Source organism: Papaver somniferum, chromosome 11, assembly GCF_003573695.1.
Source record: "Papaver somniferum cultivar HN1 chromosome 11, ASM357369v1, whole genome shotgun sequence".
NCBI lineage: Eukaryota > Viridiplantae > Streptophyta > Magnoliopsida > Ranunculales > Papaveraceae > Papaver > Papaver somniferum.
The window spans coordinates 66,307,930-66,324,387 of NC_039368.1; the positions used below are offsets into that span (position 1 = coordinate 66,307,930).

At 33.6% G+C, this 16,458-nt stretch overlaps 1 long non-coding RNA gene across 1 annotated transcript; it reads right to left on the minus strand.

Annotated features, from left to right (window-relative positions):
• Positions 1 to 13,069: 13,069 nt before the first annotated feature.
• On the minus strand, positions 13,070 to 13,656 carry LOC113321569. Its single transcript, XR_003346764.1, has 2 exons — positions 13,567 to 13,656; positions 13,070 to 13,398 (listed from the first exon to the last, which is right to left on the minus strand). It is a non-coding gene; the product is annotated as an uncharacterized LOC113321569 (long non-coding RNA).
• Between the last annotated feature and the right edge of the window lie 2,802 nt (positions 13,657 to 16,458).

The window sequence follows — 16,458 nt, forward strand, 5'->3', positions numbered from 1 at the left end:
TCTGTGGCTTTGGTCTCTTGTCTAAGCTATGATCCCTCACTGATATTCCTGTGGAATGTGTGTACTGTTTTCTGAATTCTTACTGTCAGGCTAATCTTGCAGGCAGACTCGCTCCCTGAATAATAGACTTGCTGTGTCTCTTCTTTCGTGAATTTGTCTATTAGTTTGCTCCTGTCAGTGCCATTTCTGATTGCAGTGTCCATATTAAATTCGTATCAGCTGTTCTTTCTTAATTTGTGCTGATTCTTGTTAGTTTTTTTTCTATTGGTATTTCTGTCCCAATTTCTAACCTTTTAAGTTACCAATTTTGCTTAACTAACCTTCAGTTGTCTAATATTGAATATGAATCTGTGGAATGGTCTTTCGTCTTAATGTTTGATCCCTCATTGATATTCCTGGAGAGATTGTGTGTTCTACACTATGAGTTTTATCCCTCTTTTCAGTCCATAATTTGCTTTCAGACTATCTCCCTGAATAGGCTAGCTGTATTCTCTTTTACCTATCTCTGCTAGCAATTGTCTATTAATTGCACCTGTCAATGCCGTTTCTGATTGCAGTGTGTGCATTCCTGGGAGTAACCTTTCTTTCTCTGGGCCAACTTGGTTAGTTTTTTCTGTTGGTGTCTGATTGCAGTGTGTGCATTCCTGGGAGTAACCTTTCTTTCTTTGGGCTAACTTGGTTAGTTTTTTCTGTTGGTGTAATTGAGAATTCTGTCCCAAATTTCTCCTTTACTGAACTAACCTCCTAGCTGTTAGTTTCTAGTTTTGCTGTTGCATTGCCCGGCGCAGCTTTCCTACAAAGGTTCTTGTTTTGATCTGTGTTAGTCCGCCTGTGTACAATTTCTATAGTCAAGTCCTGTTTGTTCTTTCTTAGAGTCCTCGGCTGATCCCCTTTCTAGGTTTTTCGTTCTTATATCTTTACTTGCTTACTTACGTACTCTTTAATAGCAGCAGGGGAATGAACAGTGCAAGCAGCTGAAAATTTTGTCCAGGGGAAATCGCAACCGTCGGATGGGATGACCACAGAAGACGGACCGTTGGATTACAAGCAGCTCTCCGTACGTCGCACATGTCACGTTTATAAATGTTAAAAACAAGTGTAATGGGACTGTTACAACAGTTGTTACTAAATTGTTACAAAAACTGTTACACAAACTGTTCCCAGAACTGTTACAAACATTGCTATTGAAACTGTTACAAAATACCCAGCCTCCCTACAATTCCACGGGCGCGCGAAGCGCGCGTGCACACGATTTGTACACTTTAAGGCCGAAAGAAAGCACCGATGACTTGGGCCTCTTGGCACCCAAGACGTGAGAGACATCCATGGGCTATGTTTCACCAATAGTCAACCTGGTCCACTTTTAAAAAGAACAACATTAAAAGAAATGTAGATTATTGTAATGTAGATTTATTTTTATTTTTTAAATTTCTTTCTTCTTCTTTTTATTATTTTACTTTCATTCTATTTGGAAAAAAATATCATAAAAATGTATCTACTCATTTTCAAGAGAGTAGGTTTGGCGGAGGGCATTTTCAGTAGGCGAGATATGACACCAAAGTTGGCAAACCTCAGAAATTGGCATGATATTGAAGAAAGTTTTTGGAAGACAAAAAATAGGGACCAATTCATCAATTGGGGGATCAAATACTAACTACTTTCATAGAGCTTTTAAATGCAGAACTAGAAGAAACAAGATAGATACTATCCAGGATTGCAATGGTAACTGGATTTCTGATTATCAAGAATTGAAGAACTGTTTCACACAATATTTCACTAAGATGGCCACTGCTGAAACACCCATCATCAACCCATAAATCATTAACCTCATACCATCTATCATTAGCACCACAAACAACTCTATCCTTAATCAAACCCCAACCTATACTGAAGTTAAAGCCATCTTGTTTAGTATGGAAAAAGACAAAGTTCCTGAACCTGATGGATTCCCACCAAATTTCTTTCAAGCCAATTGGGAGCTGATAGGAGAAGACATTGTCAAAATGGTACAACATTTTTCACCTCTGGCCATATTCTCAAAGAAATGAACTCCACTTTTATCTCTCTTATACCTAAGATAGACAACCCAACTTATCCATCTCATTTTAGACCTATAAGCCTTTGCAATACTACCTACAAAATTATATCCAAACTGCTAGCCCAAAGGATGAAACCTTTTCTCAGCAAAATCATATCTCCTTACCAAGATTCCTTCATTCCTGGAAGACCAATTTCTAATAATATTGCTATTGCTCATGAGCTCATACACTCCATGAGGTCTAAAAGAGGTGTCAAAGGTGAAAAAGGAAGTATGGGGATAAAGATAGACATGGCTAAGCTTTTGACAGAGTTGACTGGGATTTTCTCATTACTATTATGAACAAGATGGGCTTCAATGATCAATGGTGCCAAAAAATAATGCAATGTATCTCCACCACATCCTATGATGTTCTAATCAATGTCTCCCCTGATACTTTCTTCTTCCCCTCTAGAGGCCTCAAACAGGGAGACCATTATCACCCTCTTTGTTCCTCTTTTGCGTAGAAGCTCTTTCTAGAACTCTTATACATGCTAAAAATCTAGGCATCATTACTGGAATAAAAATCTGTAAAGATGCTCCCTTTATCAATCATCTCCTGTTTGTTGATGATTGTATGATGTTCTGCAAAGCTACTAAAGTGGAAGCTCAAAATCTAATGGATATTCTCAACATGTTTTGAAGTACCTCTGGCCAAATTATCAACTTCAACAAGTCTGGAGTCTTTTTCAGCAAGAATACTGATCTATCCCTCATCCCTATAATCAGCAACATTATGGGAGTCCAAGTTCTGCAACTAGATGACAAGTACTTAGGCTCTCCTTTATTTACTCACAGAAGCAAAATCAAATCTTTTAATCCATGAGTTGACAAACTGAAGGTGAGTCTATCTAGTTGGAATAACACCCCCCCTCAATCCTGCTGGTAAGGAAATTCTCATCAAAACTGTTACCTCCACAACCAGTATCTACCAAATGAATTGCTTTAGAATCCCTAAACAGACTTTCCAAGACCTTAACAAGCTTCAAAGAGATTTCTTTTGGGGCAAAAATCTAGAAAACCCAAAGGCTTGGACAGTTGTTTGCAAACCAAATAAGCTAGGAGGATTGGCTTTATGAATATGGAGTTATTCAACAGTTCTATGATCACAAAAATTGGATGGAGACTGGAACAAGATAGACATTCTCTATGGTATCAACTTATGGATGCAAAGTACATGTTGGGGAGAAATGTGCTAAATATGGATACCAAAGCTAAAGATGGTGACTCTTGGATATGGAAAGGAATACTAGAAGGCATACAAAACATTCAACAACACTGTTCTTGGAAAATTGGAAATGGGAATAAAATCAGAATATGGGAAGACATCTGGATCCCAAACTCCACACTTAAGCTCATCAAACCCACCCACTGCCCTAATCAGCCCCACCACTGCTCAAGAAATACCATCTCGCGGCACTCACCCAGGGAATGAGGACACAATTCAGTGGAACTTAGATGACACTGGAAAGTTCTCTGTCAAAGCCATTTACAAGTCAAAGATCGACCACTTATATAGGAATGAAACCATTACAAGAAACTGGGAGGCCATCTGGAAAATGGATATTGCTCCAGTTATAAAGATTTTCATCTGGAAATGTGCTCATGAAATCCTTCACGCTAATGCAAAGACTGCAAGCATATTACACTACATTGATCCAATATGCCAAATTTGCAAAAGTGGAGAGGAAACTATGACACATATGTTTCTAAACTGCCCAAAATTTTGGGGCTTCCCATGGAAATTTTGACAGTACCACAAACTTCATGGTTTGGTTCAATTCTTGGTTTACCTCTGGAAGTCATTCTGAACACCACAATACATATGCTACTATCTGTTGGTTCATTTGGAAGGATAGATGTGATCTAGTTTTCAATCACATAAAACCTAATGCCAAACATACAACTATCAGCATAAAGTAACACTTATGTGACTATAACAGAATTCACAAGTTACCCAATCATGCTCTAAATAAAATTTCTCTGATTACTGAAGAGCATGAAAATCAGGCAGACAATACAGTGCCTTATGATATGAACCAATGTGCTCCACATGAATTTGGTTATATCATCAAAATTTGTACCATACAGGACCCTATAAATCTAAAATACTTCTCTGCTCTAACTATCTTGGATGTTGCAGGAAACAACATTGATAGTAGAGGAAACTCAGGCCACTTGGGGGAATGGGGAGCAACAGGAGACGCTGGCCTAGCTTTCAACTGGGCAAAAGAGAGGCAGCACATGCATATTGAAGTTCAAGCTGAATCCAAGGAAAATCTGTTAAGGTTCCAGTTTCTTTATAATCAAGCAATCAAAGGAAGATTCAACCTTAGTCACTATAAAGATCTGCAAAGCACTACTACAGACAATCATTCAAAAATCAATCCAGTTTCTTTTGTTTTAACTAGTCTTACCTATATTCATAAACTACAAAATCTGCAATCTCTAAATATGCTATTATGTGTAAGAACTATGAAAGCAGGCTTGGCATAAGCTCTTCTACTACTTTGTTTGCCTCTTAGGCTTGCCTAAGTTTTTCTATTAAAAAAAAAAGTTGGCAAACCGGTCTGCATACTTTGACTCAACCAATTCACGAACGACTCAAGTGTTTGTACATTGTGCATTTACAAATTATGTCGATTGTGTTCAAATGCGATTAAATTATTTCTACGAGGTAATTTACATTTTTTTATTCTCTAAAAACACTAAAATTAGTTTATCACGTAATTGTGACTCAAGTTAATGTCCTATGTGTTCATGAAAATGAATGTTAAGCTTTTAAGTTCATGACGTGTTAATAAGAAAACAAGTACCTGCGATGCACAAGTCAGATTCAGATGAATGTGATGAGATTAAATTTTTCGTAAAACTTGCTGAAAAATATAATCTAATAGATAGTATATATTATCCATATGTCAAAAGAATTATCGAAGATTCTTTGATAAAAATCAGGTTTCATGAAAAAACGCAGTTAATGTGTATATGTGTGAAGGAATTCAGTCCTTAAGGAAAAGAAAGGTAAAGGTACGACTAATGATCCAGGTTCTTCCTCCAATTGCCCATTGTCTGTTTGTCATTCTGATAATAACTTTAGGATTATGGTGAAGGATTTCATCAGAAAAGGAAATGATTTAAAATCTCGAATCATTTCCTCTTTAGAAGATATTTCTCACTATGAACAAATGTTGTTTCTGACAAAGAACACTCTGCGTGAACCGAAAAGAGAACTTAGTGAGTTAACTGATATTTCTGAAGATTTGGAGGAATTGAATGATTCAATTATCAATGGTTTCTTCAATAGAAAGAAGGAATTCTCTGTAGATGCCCCGAGAAAGCTCTACAATGTCTAGGAAACTTCTTATGAAAATTTATTTCTTGTGTGTTTTAGAAGTATTACTAGGGTTTGGAATAGTCATTATTGTGAGAACACATAGCTATGTCCAACGTTTTCATCTTCAATATTTTTGAAAAAGCGGGGGTGCAACAACCTCACCCAATATTTCGATTAGCAATCTGTATGCACAAACTCCAATATACTTTCAAGAAAATCAACTAGAATCAATCTTAATAAAGTATATCAAAGAGTTCTAGTATCTCTATTTCACAATGTAATCAGAAAATCGAACGGATAGAAATTCGTGAGCCTGATTATAAACGGTACCAAATACCAATGTTCAAGTGTCAATCAATGTAAATTAACAACCAAAGGTTGGATATTCTAATTGATTGATCTTAACGCACAACCTGTGATATTTCAATTATATAACAAAATATAATGCGGAAAATAAATAACATAGACACCAGAATTTTGTTAACGAGGAAACCGCAAATGCAGAAAAACCCCGGGACTTAGTCCAAATTGAACACACACTGTATTAAGCCGCTACAGACACTAGCCTACTACAAACTAACTTCGGCCTGGACTGTAGTTGAACCCCAATCAATCTCACATTGATCCAAGGTACACTTGCGCTCCTTACGTCTCTGATCCCAGGAGGATACTACGCACTTGATTCCCTTAGCTGATCTCACCCACAACTAAGAGTTGCTACTATTAGAGCACTGCTCGGTCGAACTCGCATGCGTTGCTATATCAAGCATGTTTGTCAATATTAGTGATCAAAATTATATGTCTTGATTTCTAGTTTACTTATGACTAAGTCTCGGTCTAGGATAGTTAAGTGCAGTTGAGCTCCAGACTCCATGGTGATCATCTTACGAAGACGAAAAACTACTCGAGGAACAAGTGGAACTTCATCCGACAAAAAGGTATGTGGAGACTTGAACTTATCTATCACTCAAAGTCTATTTTATCTCCTACTCTTGAGACAAATTCGTATAAGTATCGTAGTTTTCATACATGCACATTTGATATTTTGAGCCGAGTTTACTCGCGTATCCTTTTCTCGAAATATGTGTTGGTGAGATTTTACTTTAACCATTTTCATCTTTAACCGTGACGAAAGTCATGATGACGTTTCAATCTTGAAAATAGCTTTGATGACGATAGTCGTGAATAACGATTGTTATAACATTATAAAAGAATGTTTCAATGATTGAAATGTAGAGTTGAGATTACCAACTATGGATATAAGCATATATAGTGTGTTCTCACATTAGTGTATAAATCCATGTGCCAGAAACCAAGTGCGTGCATATGTGTGCATGCGGTATTAGTGAAGGAGACAGGTCGAGTACGCGTACCAGCGGAAGTTTTCCAACCGAAAATTTCTGCTGAGTTTGTAAGTTTGCAAACTAGTAAACTAGTCGTCTTAGGTACGCCTACCCGTACGCGTACCCGCGGAAGTTTTCGAACCGAAAATTTCTGGTGAGTTTGTAAACTCAAATCCGGTAGCTAAGGTACGCATACCTGTACGCGTACCCAAGCTGGTAATTTTTCAAATCGGTAGTTCATGAGCTTAAAACAATAAATTAAGGAATGAAAACTTTGCAAACCGTGGCTATATTGTTCATGAATTGATTCAAGTGAATCAAACCGATTTTGTTTCAATCGTGTCTATGAATAAAGACCTAAGCAATTGAACAACTCTTGAACTAGTATTAATGAGTCATTTGAACTAGTTATGAGAAAGATGAATACGGTTAATATAAAAGTGCTCATATGGCTAACCATTGGTTAAATATTTGTGAACCAACTAAGTGTACACGTTTAGGTACGGTTACTCAAACCTAAATGAATACATTTCATTTGTGTGTGATAAGCTAAGTTTCGATCTAACGGTTGAAAGATATTAGCTTGGAGAAATCAGGTTTTCATCTAACGGTGATTATTGAATGCTTTGTTACCAAGGTAACTTAGATTGGAAACCCTGACTTAAAAACTATATAAAGGAGACATCTAGCAATTGGAAAAACTAATCCCCACACCTACTATGTGAAACTAGTTGGTTTTGATAGAGTCGATTCTCCTTTAACCTTAGGTTTCTTCTTGAGATCCTGTAGGTTAACAACTGAAAGACTTCATTGGGATTGTGAAACCAGACGAAACTACTTTCTTGTAGTTGAGCGATGTGATCTTGCCATTTTCTATAGTACGAGTTCAATTGAATAATTGACTTGAGATTATATCTCTGATAGGAAAAGATAAAAAGAAATCACAAACATATTCGTCTCATCGTTTGTGATTCCATAATATCTAGTTTCACTGCCATACGATTTAGATTATTGTGAGATGATTGATAATACTAGGATGTTGTTCGGAATATAAGTCGGGGCTATCAATTAGTTCTTGTTCACCTTGATTTATCAAAAAGACGGAACAAAACTCATAGGTTTATTTGTGGGAGACATATTTTTCTATCATCATAGACTTTTCTGTGTGATACAGATTTGTTTATTGAAGTCTTCCACTTTGGGTCGTAGCAACTCTTAGTTGTGGGTGACATCAGCTAAGGGAATCAAGTGCGTAGTATCCTGCTGGGATCAGAGACATAAGGAGCGCAACTGTACCTTGAATCATTGTGAGATTGATTAGGGTTCAACTACAGTCCAGACCGAAGTTAGTTTGTAGTAGGCTAGTGTCTGTAGCGGCTTAATACAGTGTAGTGTTCAATCTGGACTAGGTCCCGGAGTTTTTCTGCATTTACGGTTTCCTCGTTAACAAAATTTCTGGTGTCTGTGTTATTTCTATTCCGCAGTATATTTTGTTATATAATTGAAATATCACAGGTTGTGCGTTAAGATCAATCAATTAGAATATCCAACCTTTGGTTGTTATTTTACATTGATTGACACTTGGATATTGGTCTTTGGTACCATCCAAGTTTATCTCTCTAGTATTTGATAAAGACTCGCAGATTTCCATTTGCTTGAGTAAAGATCAAATCTAGGGATAGAGATATTAACTCCTTGATATACTTTTTATTAAGATTGATTCTGACTGTCTAGTTGATTCTCCTAAAAGTATATTAGAGTTAGTCCATATAGATTTCTAATGGAAATATTGGGTGAGGTTGTTGTACCCCGCCTTTTCAGCTACGACCCAAAGTCGAAGACTTTAATAAATAAATTTGTATCACACAGAAAAGTCTACGATAATAGATAAATCTCTCTCCCAAATAAATACCTACAAGTTTTGTTCCGTCTTTTGATAAATCAAGGTGAACAGGAACCAATTGATAACCCGGACTTGTATTCCCGAAGAACAGCCTAGTATTATCAATCACCTCACAATAATCTTAATCGACACGGCGAAAGAAGATATTGTGGAATCACAAACCATGAGACGAAGATGTTTGTGACTACTTTTATATCTTGCCTATCGGAGATATTAATCTCAAGCCAATCGTTACGATTGTACTCAACACGATAGAGTGAACAAGATCAGATCACACAACTATAAGAAAGTAGTATCGGTTTGACTTCACAATCCCAATGAAGTCTTCAAGTCGTTAACCTACAGGGTATCGATAATAAACCTAGGGTTAAAGGAGAATCGACTCTAGCTTATACAACTAGTATCACACATGAGGTGTGGGGATTAGGTTTCCCAGCTGCTAGAGTTCTCCCTTATATAGTCTTTCGAATCAGGGTTTGCAATCAACGTTAGCTTAGTAACAAAGAATTCAATGTTCACCATTAGATGAAAACCTGATTAGATTCAAGCTAATATCTTTCAACCGTTAGATCGAAAACTTATCTTGTTACACACAAATGAAATGCACGATTTTAGGTTTGTGTAACCGTACCCAAACATGTACATTTGTTGGTTCAACAATTGTTAACCAAATGGTTAGCCATATGAGCATTTTCATATCAACCATATTCAAATGACTCAAATGAACTAGTTAGAGAGTTGTTTAATTATATAAATCTTATAGAAGTACACAAGACACAATTGAAACAAAAACGATTTGATTCACTCGAATCGATGCATGAACTTTATAGCCATGGTTTGCAATTTGCATTCCTTAGTTAATATAAATATAAGTTCACAAAAAAAAATCGTCTTTAGATATAACCAACTCAAGTACGCGGACTTAGTTCGCGGACTTAAGTTCCCGGAAGGAGTTCACAAACTCCAGCAGATATCCTCGGGATGAGAACCTCCGCCAGTTCGCGGACTGAGTTCACGGAATGAGTACACAGCTCTTGTTCCGGTTTTCCTGATCAACAAAGTACGCATACTTTGGTTCAAGGAATAAAGACTTATACATATATGTGTTGCCACAAAATGCTTATATCCAACAATGGTTATGTAATCTAAACTCTCATTTCAATCATCGAAACATTCTTAGAGGACGTTATATAGTTGCTATTCACAAACCATTTTTCGTCAAAGCAATTTTCAAAGTGATTGATACATAACATGACTTTCGTCACTAGGTAAAGATGAACTTGGCCAAAACGAAAGCTTACCAACACATATTTCGAGAACTAGATAAGCGAGATAAACTCGGCTCGAAATAGCAAATGTGTATAATCAAAGTCTATATAGCAAAATGACTTTTGTCTCAAAATAGGAGATAAAGTAGATAGACTTTTGAGTGATAGATAAGTTCAAGTCTCCACATACTTTTTAGTCGATGAAGTTCCACCAGTTCCTTGAGTAGTTCTTCGTTTTTTATGATGATTTCCATGGAGGTCTTGAGCTCAACTACACTTTCTATCCTAGTCCGATACTTAGCTATAGTAGATTAGAAATCAAGACTTATAGTTTTGATCACTAACATTGAAAAACATGCTTGAGATAGCAATGCATGCGAGTTTGTCCGGGCAGTGCTCTAACAGTTTTTAGATTTACTTATTTAAATTCTATAATGTACACACCACCGAGTAATAATTTTGACTTCAATCCTGACTGATCCACCCAGTAAGTCTTTATTGAATTGATCATCAAGGCTGACTGATCCACCCAGTAAGTCTTTATGTACACACCACCAACAACCAAGTCTTTATTGAATTGATCATCAAGGCTGACTGATCCACCCAGTAATTTCACACCCTTAGTCGGTCTGCTGATATTGGAAGGAAAAACACTTGTAGCCAAAGCTCTAGGATCCGGAGTAGGCCAGAACATCTCCGTTTTAGCTATATTCAAGTGCAACCCTCTTTCAACCCCGTCATCTTGGATAATCTTCAAAGCCTTGGAGACCATAAGAGTATCCCCTATCAAGTTGCCATCATCAAGGTACCAAGCTTGCAAGTCTAGGTCCCAAACTTTCAACCCCGTCAACTTGAACCCTGAACTTTATTATTAAAAATTTTGTTTCCTTTTTGTTTTTATATTTAAAATCTAACAGCATCTATTTAATCCCTTTAAAAAATTTGTTCGTTCTCTATTTTCTTTACACACTAAACATAATTTAAATCTCAAAAATAGATGTCATGATGATTGCATATCTTTTTGTCATGTTGTGAGTATATAATTGTTCTTAATTAAAAAAAAAACTAAAAAAAATATAATAGCAAAAAATAAATAAAGTAATTGTTTGCTTTAATGTCTATTTGGTTTATATTATGCATGCTTGCCATTTTATTTGGTTTATATTATGCATGCTTGCCGTTTTTGCTTTCATGCCTATTATTTTTAATGCATACTAGTTTATCACCCGTGCGATGCACGGGTTTATTTCTTGCTTCTGGAATTTTGGACTGATGTTTAAAACTAATTTCTACCAAAACCTAAAAATTATAAAAAGAAAAATGGTAAAAAGTAATAAGTTAATATTTATGTTGCCCAAGAAAATAAAACAAAAAAAGGCTAAAACATATATGAATTTTGTGGGAGACAATGCATTGAAAATGAAATTCTTTTAGCATTCTTTGACATCCTCTTTTTCTTGGCTAACACTTTTCCACCTCTTCGTTGTCCCTATTAGGAACGATCGCTATCTTGAACATAAATATTCTTCATTTTCTCTTTGTCTTGGTTCCCATGTTGAAACCAAAAAAACAACAAATAGAAAAAAAAAATGTATTATCCTCAAATCATTAAATATTGCCAAAAAATCTTCTAGGTTGTTCTCCTTCACAATATTATGCAAATGTATCATTGTATTTCTTGAAAAATATCTGTATGAAGGTAGTAGTTATTAGGATATCTAATTCCCGATACCTTTTTACAGAGCTTTTCGATGCTACATTACATGAACTATTTTCTACTTACATGATTTAATTGTCCTAAGCAGTTTAAGAAGAAAAAAACATCGCCCCGGCTACGATGTGGTCGGGCCACATCCATTTTGTATGCGTCCCCTCTTCATTTTCTGACACCTCTTTAACTAAAAAACTTGCCCCCTCTAAATCCCCTTAACTGTTTCACTTTTTAAGAAAAAGTAGGAAGTTATAGAAAGAAAAAAGAAAAGCAGTTAGGTAATAAAACTGTTTTCCAAAATTTTGTTACTTTATGCGACGTGTCATCATTTATTTTTGTGTGGTGGAGTATTTATAAATTTTTTAGTATTATAATATATTTAGTGGGACCCTTTAAATATAAAAGTATATTAGAATAATTAAAAAGTAGGAGAGAAAGAGAAATTATATATCATATATATAAAATTATTCGGGGATGAAAAGACCATCGAGTGATGGAGTCTCTATCGCCCGACTCCATAGCATATGTTTGTATATATGTTATATTTGACATATAAGCATATATCTTTGGAAATTTGGCATACCCATAATGAGTGCATATATAAAAAAAATATAATGGTTCTACATGCATAGGAATAAGCCTAGTGATTATATCAAAATTTGTTTAGAGGATAAGAAGCTTGCATTCTACTACCACAGTTATCTTTATGTATTCTCCAAAACGTCAAACTACACAATATATGTGCCATATCTAGCAGCAACTGCACTATAGTCTAATATTGCTCTTCGCATGTATGAGAGCCTCAAACACTCGTGCATACCTTAAATTATTATAATATTTATTTTAGATTGAACTACAATGCGTACAATTATATGGTATTTGATACGATGCAGATAAGGGTCATGCGCAGAAGAAAATAAATGATACTACTTATCGATTTCATTTTTTTCCTCCAATATGTTGACCTTAAAGAAAAAATATACTCGTAAGGAATATTAAAGATTTTCTATTTTTTCTGGCTATTGGTCTTATATTTTGTGGAATCTCATTATTCGGTATACAAAGAGTGGTTAGCATTGCTTGCAGGAATGTATTTGGGGTTTTAGAAAAGAGTTCGTCGTTGCGCACCAAAGGACAAAATTCTAATCATTGGGTATCACAATATTATTACTCTACAAAAAAAAAACCCGTCAATCCCCTTATGTACGGTGAAAAAAAGGTATCACTGTTTCAGTATTTGAAAGCTTCAGAACTTAACCAAAAAGAATTTTACTGTTTCAGTAGATATTTGGCTGAGGCCTTGAAAGTTGGGTTGGATACACCACTAAGTTCAGTGCCTTTTTGCAGCTAGTGCTATTTCAAAAAAAAATTTCTTTAATGCCGATCTTACAACCAAGAGACATATTTTTCGTTAGACATGATCTCCATACAACTAAGAGAGTGCGCCAACAATTTTATTGATCTTTTTTTTCTTGGAAAAACTCGCGTGGAGATTTCATTAATAAAAGGAAAAACAAACAAAATGAGGGGAACATGCCAAACCTCACGAGAAGGAGGAAAACAAAAAAAAAGAAAGCATGCTAAAAATTATTTGAACCGATAAAAAGACAGATCTGTCACCACCCGAACTATTGAGACCGTGTAGTAGCACAACAATTCTATTGATCCATACCATCAATCCGTGCAAAGATCTCTTTTGTTACCTTAATAATCATAAAATCCGTGCAAATATCTTTTTTGTTACCAACAACAAAAAAACATACTGAAAACGAAAAAGAAAAAAAAAAGAATAATTATTGAACATGATCTGTGTTGAGATTAAACAAACCTTAATAATCGTAAAATTGTTGATTAGTCGACCAACAACGGAAAATGAAAGAAAAAAAAAAGAACAATTATTGAACATGATCTGTGTTGAGATTAAACAAACCTTAACTTTTTGATCTAGCAAAAAGCATGAAGCAGCGACAATATGAATATACATTAATAAGCTTTTATGCATCCTTTAGACATACTAATCAAAAAATAATTATTGTTTTTCATTTACAAAAACATTCACGGAATGATTTATACCTTTAAATTCTTTGACCTATGCGAACGCTCCAACACACATTTATAACAGGTGCACGATCGAGGATACATTCAAAACAGAAAACAAAAGTCGATCAGATTAAAAACAATCTATTTTATGCATCCTTTAGACATTCTAATCAAAAGATAATTATTGTTTTTAATTTAGAAAAATATTCGCGGAATAATTTATACTTTTAAATTCTATGACTTATGCGCCGCTTCAACTTACATTTGTAACAGGTGCCCGATCTAGGATACATTCAAAACAGAAAACAAAAGTGGATCAGATTAAAAACAATCTAAATAGAAAAAAAGGAACAAAATAATCATAAAAAAGAGAAGTAACATGGAAATCATAGAATTTTGGTTTTGCACGAATACTTTATATAGAGTTATCACAAAAATACCATAAGAAATCAACTTTGCTTTGGAAATAATATATATATATCAATAAATATAAATATTTGTTTAAATATTCGTATAATTATATACAGATACTTGCTTTAAAAATAATATAAATATTTCCATAGTTATATATTTCTTGATCTGTATATTAAATGGCCATAACAAAATTTGGGAAAAAAAATATTATTTTTCACACATAATATATTTAGCATATTTACCTATAAGATAAATAAATTATTAATATTATTTTTGGACAACTATACCTTTTTTTTTTGAGATGTTTTTCCTAAAAAATTATTGAGTATCTTCTACACGTTAAATAAAGGAAACTGTTTCTATTTTTTTTTTTTGTGAAATGAATAATATTAAGAAAAATAATGTTGAAACCAATATTCATTTTGGTCGATTATACTTTCTTATCGAGGTTTTTTGGTTTCTCATTTTTAGTTTTGTTTAAATCATGTTATGCTATTTCCATATTTTTTATTGACGGTTTTATTTCGAACTATTGAACAGGATTAACGATCGCTTTTTTGCGGAACGGGTAGCATGTTTTGATCCGGTAAGCATTCACAACTCTATGTATATTGATTTATAAACTTTGATCAAAGTTCATACTTTTTTCGAATTGTAAATGTAATCGCAGTTAGAGTTAGTTTTAATATTAACTAATAGCTTGGAATTGTAATTAAGATTAGTTTAATTATCAAAAATTGTAATCGGACATTGGACATTTTCTTATGATTTTGTAATTGATTTATTTTTGTAATGAAATCGTGATTAACAATATTTTTTTGATATTAATTTATTTTAATTTTGTTTGTACAATCTTTTTTTGTTTATTTTGTTTGTGAATTTAATTGTTAGGATTAAATGTATTAGATTTTTTAAACATTTTTGGTAATGTATAGATTTTATTATATTTAATTATTTTAGATAATTCGTTTGTTTGTTGTGATTGGTCGAAAATATATTGTGAACTAAAAATATTATAAAATTACCAAAAAAAGATATTATGGTGGGGCCAGAATCAACCAGAAGCTCCGGTTAACCACAACGCTCGAAAAAACTTTGTTTTTATATAAAGAATATATTGCTATAATCTTTATTACATACCATATATTATGTTATAATCTTTATTACATACCATATACCATACATGCAGGTTTATATCTTTATTACATACCATATATGCATGTTTGTATCTTTATTACATACTATATATGCTTGTTTGTATGATAAATAAATTATACTAGTTGTTTTTATTTTACATCTCTGTGATATGTTATACTATATTATCCACAATAGTTTTTTAATGTCTATAATCATGATGTGCTGTTGTATGCATTATTATATCAATTTTTTTTTATTCTTTTCTCTTATTCTAATCGTCAAATGCTCTTTTAGTTGAAAGCAAATACATCCTTCAACATTCAAACTGACATAGGCATTATTATGATGTTATATTGTTATAAAATCGTGTGTGTCAAAGACTGATTATACGTGTATGTGTTAGAGTAAAACTTAGTATAGTTTTCAATCTTCTGAGTATGTATGGTTTTATTTTGTCATCACATGTATTTACTGTTTTTATTTTATTCACTTAATAATATGATTGTGTACCAGTGATTTTTTTCATGTTCCATTATGAATCTCTGATGTAAAGCCTGATTGATTTACTCATATTTTTTTCAATGATTTACCATAAATTCATTTTATATGTTTTATTTGTCTCATAATGATTTGCATGTCTATGTAATACATTTTTCCTTCCTATTAAAAAAAATATAGTTAAAAATGAAAAAATGAAATATACATTTTATATAGTCGTGTTAATTAAAAATAAAAAAAAACAAATGAATTAATTAATTAATAATATCCATAATTATCTTCCACTCATAAATAAGATTAATAAAATATTTTCATGCATTCATGCAAAATCAAATATAAAATAACTATTTAGTTTCCATAAATACATTCATACACATGCAAATACAATTAAAATAATCTTAATTAAAATATATTCATGCATTCATGCAAAGTCAATTTAGTTTCCACGAATAGATTCATGCACATGTACCTTTAGAATTATAATTGTAATTATTTCGTATAAACATCACACTTATTTAAAAATGATGTCATTTAATTGTTTGTTTTAATTCCTGTGAAACCAAAACATTAATTAAACTGCACTATTGCCCTTTTAAATGGGCATCTAACTCTCCATGGACCTTGAACACGTTATGACCTTAACGAGTTAACACTACTAACTGGATCATCGTAATTTGGCCATTAACCGGGTTATGATTATTGTTTTTAGTAAGATTTTTTCCAGTTGGATCCA